Here is a 10,000-nt window from a genome sequence, read left to right on the forward strand (position 1 = left end):
AGCGTTTGACCCACGCAGCCTTATTATGAATATTTATCACATCACCGTGATTCATATAAATCATTCGAGCTACAAATGTCCTTTAATATCTAATTCGCTCTACCTCGGAATTGATATATTTTCATATATATATATATATATATATATATATATATATATATATATATATATATATACTATATATATATTTAATATGTATATATATATATATATATATATATATATATATATATATGTACATATATTATATATATATATATATATATATATATATATATATATATATATATATACATATATATATTATATATATGTATATATATATATATATATATATATATATATATATATATATATATATATGTATATATATATATACATATATATATATGTATATATATATATATATATACATATATATATATATATATATATATATATATATATATATATATATATATATATATATATACATATATATATATATATATATATATATATATATATATATATATATATATATATATATATATATATATGTGTGTGTGTGTATATATATATATATATTATATATATATATATATATATATATATATATATATATATATATATATATATATATATATATATATATATATATAATATATATATATATATATATATGTATATATATATATATATATATATATATATATATATGTATATATATATATATATATATATATATATATATATATATATATATATATATATATATATGTACATATATAAACATATATATATATATATATATATATATATATATATATATATATATATATATAAATATATATATATATATATATATATATATATATATATATATATTTATATATGACATATATATATATATATATATATATATATATATATATATATATATATATATAAATATATATATATATATATATATATATATATATAATATATATATATATATATATATATATATATATATATAAGCGAATACCACAGGAAAATGATAGTCAGAAATCCAAGCGCTTTCGTCTTTACTAAGACATTATCAAGGAACGAATGAAATGTAATTGGAGAGAAAGGTCTCAGGTACACAACAAAATCAAGAATACCAGATGGTTAATTGTCAAAAGGGTAAAAATTAAAAGAGGTAATCCAGGACTATCGGATATCACACGGTCACAAACCTAAGGAGATTTGACCCTAACCGAAATTACAAAGTATCCTTACAGTCCAAAACACGTAAAAACTGAATATATTAATATTGTTGCTTATATTTATATATATTTTTTCATTCTGAAAGCATCAAGTTTAAATAAACCTAGACTTAAATTTAGAACATTTCTATTATTTGACTTGATGAAACAAGATTCAATGATATTCCTTTTAACTGTGTCATTACATGGGATTAAGGCTCTTGCTTGACTCCAGTTAATAGGATGATATAAATCTCTCATATGTACGAACAATGCATTCGATATTTGTCCAGTTCTCACAGAATATTGGTGCTGTTTGAGACGTTGTGAAAGAGATTTACCGGTCTGTCTGTAATAGACTTTATCACACTTTTTGCAAGGAATTTCATATGTGCAGCATGGAAGATCTTTAGGAGAATTTTTGATTACTAAACTCTTGACATTAATATTACTGAAACAACATTTATGTTAAAAAGCTTTAAAATTTTAGGAATATCTAAAAACCTTTCATCATAGGGTAATTTTAGAATGTTATGCTTACTAAATTCAAGTTTGTCATTAGTTGAATAAAATGTTTTTCTAGCTCTTTTCCATGCGAGATCTACAAAAGTCCTTGGGTATTTAAGTTTCAATGCAATATCATAAATAGTTTTAATCTCAGCGTCAATAAACTGTGGGCTACAGACACGTAAAGCACTTAGGAACATCCCAGAAAAAACAGAGAATTTAACATTTTGTAAATAAAGAGACAACATCAAAACTAACCATATTAAAATCTAAATTCAAATTTAAACTATTCAATTTGTTTATAAAATCAACATTGTTTTTAACATTCGTGTTAGAAATGTTACCTACCAAAGGTGTAAGAATTTTTACAAGCCATTTAGATAAATCATACGTATCTGAACCCACTGAACTAATGATTGGTCTGATAGGGTTATTGATTTTATGTGTCTTGACTAAACCAGAGACACGACAGAATACAAATTTACCATATACAGAAAAACAACGTTCTCACTTTCATACATTCACTACTTTAGCTATCACGACATTGCTATCAAGATAGGTGTAGCCAGCAACCTGTACTTAAGAGCCTTACGAATTTGTTCCCCAGAGCTTCCGGGAAAAAAGAATTTGAACTAATTCGTAAGCAACTTTCGTCTTTGAAGTATCCTGACCATATAATTGAGAAAGCAATTCACAAAGCAAATGTAATTTTCTACCGACCCCTCAAAACAAGACCAAAGAGACACCCAACAATAAAATAAAAATTCCTCACCTGGACAGGATTAAGACAGTGAGTCAGACCCTCGAAAAATCTAACCCTTTTGCATTTACTTACCCAAACACCTTAGCCGAATCCGTGATTAGTGTCCAACAAAAGACATTCCCCAAGGAAACAGTGGTTTATGAAATCCCATACCAGGACTGTAACTAATCTTACATCGGATTTACAGGAAAATCACTTCCTAGAGATTAATACAACACAAACGGTCAGTTAGGTATGGCCAACAGAACTCAGCTATTTTCAACCAAATAAATGAACATAACCATAGAATAAACTGGAATTTGTCACATAATTTATAGCAGCAACTGCCGGTACAAGAGTCAAATGATGGAATCGGCCTTAATAAAAGAGAGGCAGGTAATGAACATCTCAAAAGGAGCATGGGATTCAGATGTGATCGACAAGGTTTCATTCAACCAAAAAAACGCTTAAGAAGATTTAAGGAAGGTTATCAGCGGCAGTGACCTTAAATTGGCTTACCTGTGGATGGATCTCTTGGTATAAATACCAACTTTTCTCTAAACTTTTCTCATTCATATACCTGAAGAGGGAAACAGCAGTCTCTGAAATATATTACTTTTCTCTCTATAATTTGGTGTTTTTATGGGCTCCTTTTATTATACATATATATATATATATATATTCTATATATATATATATATATATATATATATATATATATATATATATATATATATATAGAGAGAGAGAGAGAGAGAGAGAGAGAGAGAGAGAGAGAGAGAGAGAGAGAGAGAGAGAGAGAGAGAGACTAGGGAGGAATAATAAATCAAAGATAAAATCAAAACAATGTATAAACGAGCTAAATTTGTGGCATTTTTGCTGGCTAAAATGTTTCCTAGATCGCATGGAATGCTGATTGCCTAGAATAGGGCACTGTGCGAATTGTGGTACTTCTACGAACAAGCCTAGGGGCTTAAAGGGACATATCTTTGGATGTAACATATGCCCTGATAGTAGTTCCTTATGAAGTACTAATTTATGGGACCAGAATGGTAAGCGGATGGGGCTCTGCCTAAGCAGAGCATACAATGGAAATAGATGCCTAAAGGCAATGATGAAGAGGAAAGGAAACTATGAAAGAGGAGATATAGACAGTTCAAAAATCAAAACAGTTACAAAAGGATATGAAGGAAGTGAAAGCAGCAGAATCTGGCACTCTTCTATGGATGGAGAGGGTCAGAATTCTCTATAAGAGGGTGGCACTGTGCCAGGGCACTAGTGCGTAGAGACTATCGACCCTCATAGGGTTTCTGGAAACCTGAACGTCTTTTTCCCTTCTTCCTTCGACCTCTCTGAGGTCGTTTTAACGATGCAGTGGGTTGCCTTGAAAGTCTCGAGCTCTTTGAAGAAAACAGAGGGACATCGGCTACAGCTGCTGCGACAACCGGCCACTGGCACTCGTCCCCATGCCTAATGCTGCTTGGCTCAGTTCTTTGAGTTTTTCAGTCAGATAGGAGTCGGCAGAGTCATTACATCGGGACTGGTTAGCTGCTGACGGAGGGGGAATGGAGGAGGTAACGGTTGGGATGACTGACTCCGGGGCAGTTTGCAAGGCCACACTTTTGGTGGAGTGTCCACTATGGTCATAGGTGTCCTGGAGGATTCATATTGGAAATGGCTCTTCCTCGACTGCCAACATGGGTAGTGGGGCAAAGCCAGCGGAGGGAAAGCAAACAGGACTGAGAGCTTCAGGAGGGAGACTCAAGTCTTGCCTTGGCACTGCTACTGAGGCTATTCCTGGCGTAGTGAGAGGATTCAAATATGGCTCAATGTCCATGAGTGATGGAGCCTGGCACTGCCTGGTACCTTTAAGTAGCACTAGCCATGCAGAGGTAGTCTTTGGAGGCCTGTGGAATTTGTCTGGAGCTCTGTAAGAGCAGAGACCCTGAGACGGTACAAAGGTAGGAGGAGACTTAAAATCTTGTCCGAGCAGGATGTCATACCCTCCTGGAATATAGGTAGTTATTGCCATGGTAGGTACATATCTTAGAGCGATGAGGTCATGTGACTTTCAACCGGACAGTCATTTTGACAAAAGTTGAAGCTCTCTATCGTGACGAATTGGTGCCTATCAACCCAAGCTCTATTAGGAATTTTAGCCTCTCGAGTGATGGATACCTGTGCACCAGTGTCGTCGAAAGTTCGGACCTGGTAGGCAGGATAGTGACCTTTGGGATGTACGACAAATATAGGGGGAGTATAAGACAGGAAGTCCTCCAATTGAAAGATTTGTAAGACCTCCTCAACGGATGTTGCATTGGAGACCTTCGTCCACCTAAGGAGTGCCGGTGTCTTCTTGGCGACCCACTCTCCCCATGTTTAGTTAGCCTCCTTGGGCATGCTCCTCTACTTCTACCTCCACCCATCTAGGGTTACCTCGTAAACCCCAAGGATTGTCTCTTGGACAAGGGTGAGATCTTGTTGCTCATTCAGAGGGAGGGCCTCAAATGCAGTCTGCCCTTTGTTCTCGAGATGCTTGCCAAGGAAGAGGTCCACTTCCTGAGGGGTTGGATTGAAGCTCTCGAACACCTACTCGACATGATCGAGCCAGGTGTCGGGTTCGCTATCGTCGCAAGTCCCAATGAGTGTTCCCATGCTGTGAAGGTGAGAGTGTGAAGGAGGGGGCGCAGGGGGCATGACATTCGGGGGTGCAAAATGGCTTAGTAAATCAACCACTCCCACCATTGCTTTGGTAGTTACAAATCCAGAAGTGTTATTGCACCCCAGCTTAGGGTCCCATCTCTGTGGCACCTCCTTGAGATAAGCTACCCCACCTGCCAGGTCACTGCATTCAATGACAATGGAGCACAAATTTCTCTCATAATGGAAGACAAGGCCCCGCATGGGAGTAAAGTTGATCTGCATAAGCTCATTACAATCGAGAGTATCAATCACATCAAGATGATACTTCCTATGGTACAATGGAGGGTCATCACACATCAAGGATCCAAAATCTGCACCCTTGCTGAATGAATTACATTCTTGGAGTGTATGACATCTTCCTGTGACAAGATTTCCAGTCCCCCTTTAATTTAGGCAATCCAGGGTTCCAACCCTCTCAAATCATTCATTGGGCATGAATAAACCTCACAGGCCTGCCTTTAACCCCATTGCCCGGCCCATCTCCGCACCCTGAGCGGTGCCAAGCTCCGCACAGTCTGGATGTTGAGCTAATTCCAAGCCTGATTCCTGTTCCTGGCACTGCATTAGTACTAGTGCCAAAGCACACCTTGAATCTCCTTCCTGAAGATCCCAGTCTGGGCTGCCTCTCATTTTCCAGATTGGCCTCACTACCAGTGCCAGTTTCATTATGAACTCCCCCCGGAATCCCATGACCACAGAGGAAGCTCATCCAATGGCACGGTTTTAGAACGCTTGCCTGAGTCAGTCACCTTACCTTTCAATCTATTTATGTCAACAACAATCTCCTCCTCGTCTTCCCAGCCCTCAGAGACACATCCTTAAGTCAGGATTCTGCCGCACTCAACTGATCAATGAACTTAAGGAGCTTTGAGGAATGGTGCTAGATCTTACAAGGAATGACTGTTCCAGTTGTTGCAAGCGCCAGAGTAGCTGGCACTCCCTTAACTTCCTCAAACTTGGTTCCCCTAAGTCAAAACCCGACATCGACACACCAACCTCTGAGAAATCCATGGATAAGGGGTCCAAGACACAGAAGCTCCTAGTAAGCCTAAGAGAGTTGATGCAGTCTCCTTGCACAGTGCCTCACTTTTATCTTGAGAAACTTTGGAACCTCTATCCAGACGGGGATGCCAGGTTTCTTCCTCTATTACTTCCTTCATATCACTTTTAAATCAATTCGTCTTGTACTGTTTCCCTTTAATTCTTAATTTTATTTTGTTCACCTTATTTTCCACCTCATTAAGGGACCTCCCATTTGATTCAAACTGTCCATCTGCAGAGTGTCAGTTACCAGACCCTCTGGTCTTATAAGTATGTTGACTTTCTTGTAATGCCCCAAATTTAAATTGTACACCTCTGAGCCAATAAGCTCTTACTACATTAGTGCCACCTTTGGCAGTGTGTCACATTCATGCCTGGTCCTCCCCGAAGTGAAGCTGCTTCTGAGCCATTGGCAGATGTATCTGCCAGAGGGGTTGCATCCTCTGTCTTCCTTTTAACTTGCCCAGAATGTTCTGTCATATACATTCACGCCTTTGGGCTAAACAAACTAATATTGGCCTATGGATTGTGAATTTCTTTAACAGTTATTAATTAATGACCTAAACATTTGTCAGTTATTTTCACTTTTACTTCTCCTTGTAATTGAATAATTCAGAGTCCTTGATTTTATCATCCTTCTTTGAAATTGTGAGCCATAGGCTCCTGAGTTATAAAATTTACTTAGTGATACTTCATATGTAAGTGAACTTTGCCAATAGGCAAGAGAAAATTTAGTTTATCGACTTATAAGGCACAGTCTTATCAAAGTATCGTGGCATAACTTACACAAACCCATGAATACTTAGTTATTATGCCTCTTCAGGGTAGACTAACTACATGTCTTGATATTATACCTCTAATTTATCGATAAGAATACATGCAGTATTACCTAAGATTAACCCATTTCTAATCCATCGATAGTTTTATGTACTGTTAGGTACTTTTGTGAATATATCTTGTTTGATATCCCCATTAAGTTGCTATAAAGTAAATACACAACTAACTACTATGTAACTACTAGTAACAATTCTTGTTCTGCAACAACGTAAATATTACAGTTTTTTTAAATGTGTTACTTCCTATAACTGAATGATTCGCAGAATTTTAGTTTAGAACTTAGGGTACCAAAGGGGATTGGGAGAGGAGCAAATTAAAATTTCTAGATGAGTTTGCTTGATGGTAATCAATCCCACCCAATCTTGAGTGTGAATGCTAGCTTGGTTGGGGAGGTGCTACGAAGGAAACTTATTTTCAAGCATCTTCACCAGCCTTTAATAAGTCTAACGTAAAAGAGATAAGAATAAAAATAATTTTACTCATTTGGAATAAAAGTATAGCGGGTATAAGTCGCCATGAACAACTCTCTCTGTCTCTCTCTCTCTGTGCATGCCCTTAATGCCCTCCTCTGTTGAAAGTGACTGACGAAGGACTCCTCTCTTCCTGGGTGCAACTTTCAAACTGTCAATTTCCACCGGTGTCAGAGAACCATTATAGGAAAAAAATTAAAGAGAAAACACCTGGCCTACAGCAGCAGAACATATGCCTGGCCACCATGAAACTTGCCAGGTGACCCACATTTGTGACCCTGCAGAAAATGGAGTGGGCATTTGACTACAATGTCAACTATGCCCAGACACCCACCCCTGAATTCTCTCTCAGAACGACTCAGACTTATCCAAGGCCTTTGCCATCCTTCCTTCGCTTGTCCCTTATACTCCCACTACATGCTCGTCTTCAAACCAGTATTTTTGTAAGTGGCATTCCCCTTCATTTTCCTCCATCCATTGCCGATGACCTATTGGAAGAAGAAGCTATCATCTTGACGAAGGTAATATACCAGAATAAGGTTTCTCTGAGTTGGTCATATTTTCATTTCCATTGTATGAATATCCACTGTCAAACTGTAATCACCAAGAGTTAATGTAATTGTGTATTCATTTGCTGTAGAATTGAGTTGCTTTAGCATCTTCCATACATTCTCTCAGTTCCCCTTCCTTTAGTGTTTCTTGCAAGTATTACGTCTTGCATATCGTTGCAGATCAGCCGTGGCTGTGGAACCGACTCTTCGACTCTCTCACGTGCAATAGCCTCATGCCACTCCATTCTAACCTTCCACAATGTTCCTTTTGTGAAGGCTCCATCGGCTTAGAAGTATGATCCAATCATTTAGTAGGACTCTGTAATTCAGTTCTTTCTGATCTGTTTGTTTAATGGAAATATATTAAGTGAACTTTCTGTGTTTGAGTAATCTTTACCTCAATTGAAGAATGCCCTGAGCTATTATTTTTTCCCTGATTGATTCTTCTATGGATCTGCTATAGACAGTCTTGCACATCAAATTTAGCGAAAATAAGGTAATTTCTGGTAGTTTCCTGGTAATTATGGCAAACTCCCTATAATCCTCCCACGCACCCAGAATTCAAATATCCACAGTAAATCTTTTAACAATATATATATATATATATATATTATATATATATATATATATCAAATATAAATATATATATATAATATATATATATATATATATATATATATATATTATATATATATATATATATATAGTATATATATATATGATTATATATATATATATATATATATATATATATATATATATATATATATATATATATATAGTATATATATATACATATATATATAATATATATATATATATATATATATAGTATATATATATATATATATATATATATATTATGTTACAATGGTCTGATGGACCTTTGTTTAATTAGAAGAGAATTCGTAAATTAGTAACGTGACCTACCTTCGGACTAATTCAAACTCTTAAGATACCAAAATTAGTCTTTAAATCCCTGGAAAGAGCTAACATGAAAATTAAAGAAGATGGATTCAAACTCCCAAAAATCAATAAGACACCATTACTAAAATTGTCACACACTATTCTCCTGTTAAAAGATACCCACCAATCTTTCAGAAAAATGTCAAATAGAAAATTTATTTTTGGTATTGGCAAACCGAATCCATCTGTAAAAGAAACCACAATTATCAAACACAAAAAGTAAAAAAAAAGAATGGATAAATTTCCCATAAATCTTTTAAGTGTTTCTCTGCATTTCAATCCCCCTTCACAATATTCGAAAGTTTTTTCAGTCTTTCCTTCAACGTGACCTTGATGGTTCTCTAAGCACCACCTCAGCTGTCCAAAGTCTCTGGCGTCCACCTTTAGAGTTTTTCTTCTAATTACCCATTAATCACCACACTAGGGGATTATATTGCCATCCATGTGCCTGTACATGCTAATGGACGCGCTGTCATGTACACGCCCTGTCTGGTGCACAAACTAATGTACACACACAACTGGATTTTTCTGTTGTCCCGATCATATGACTTTTCCGCCTATCCAGGTCATTTGCGAGCTTCACATTCTCACCAATGCAGCTTGATAATATTATGATTGTCTAGTTCCGAAGTCTTGAGGAATTCACTGTTTACAAATTTTCCAGAACACTCAAGGCTGTACTGCTATGCATTCCAGATTGTGTCACTCGTTATCAGTCTAATTTTTATTACTAGCATTTCCGGAGACTTTTATATGGCGATATAATCACCACATCACCATACTGGCGGATTATATTGCCATCCATGTGCCTGTACAAGCTTCCTTACGCTAATGGACGTACTAACTTCTGCGCTCCAGTCTACTTACGATTCCGATGTACATGCATTCTCGTAAATACACGCCTTGGCGCGCAAACTGACGTACGGACGCAACTGCATTTTTCTGACTTCACCACCCTATGACTTCCGACTA

The sequence above is a fragment of the Macrobrachium nipponense genome, chromosome 16 (assembly GCF_015104395.2).
Source record: "Macrobrachium nipponense isolate FS-2020 chromosome 16, ASM1510439v2, whole genome shotgun sequence".
Lineage (NCBI taxonomy): Eukaryota > Metazoa > Arthropoda > Malacostraca > Decapoda > Palaemonidae > Macrobrachium > Macrobrachium nipponense.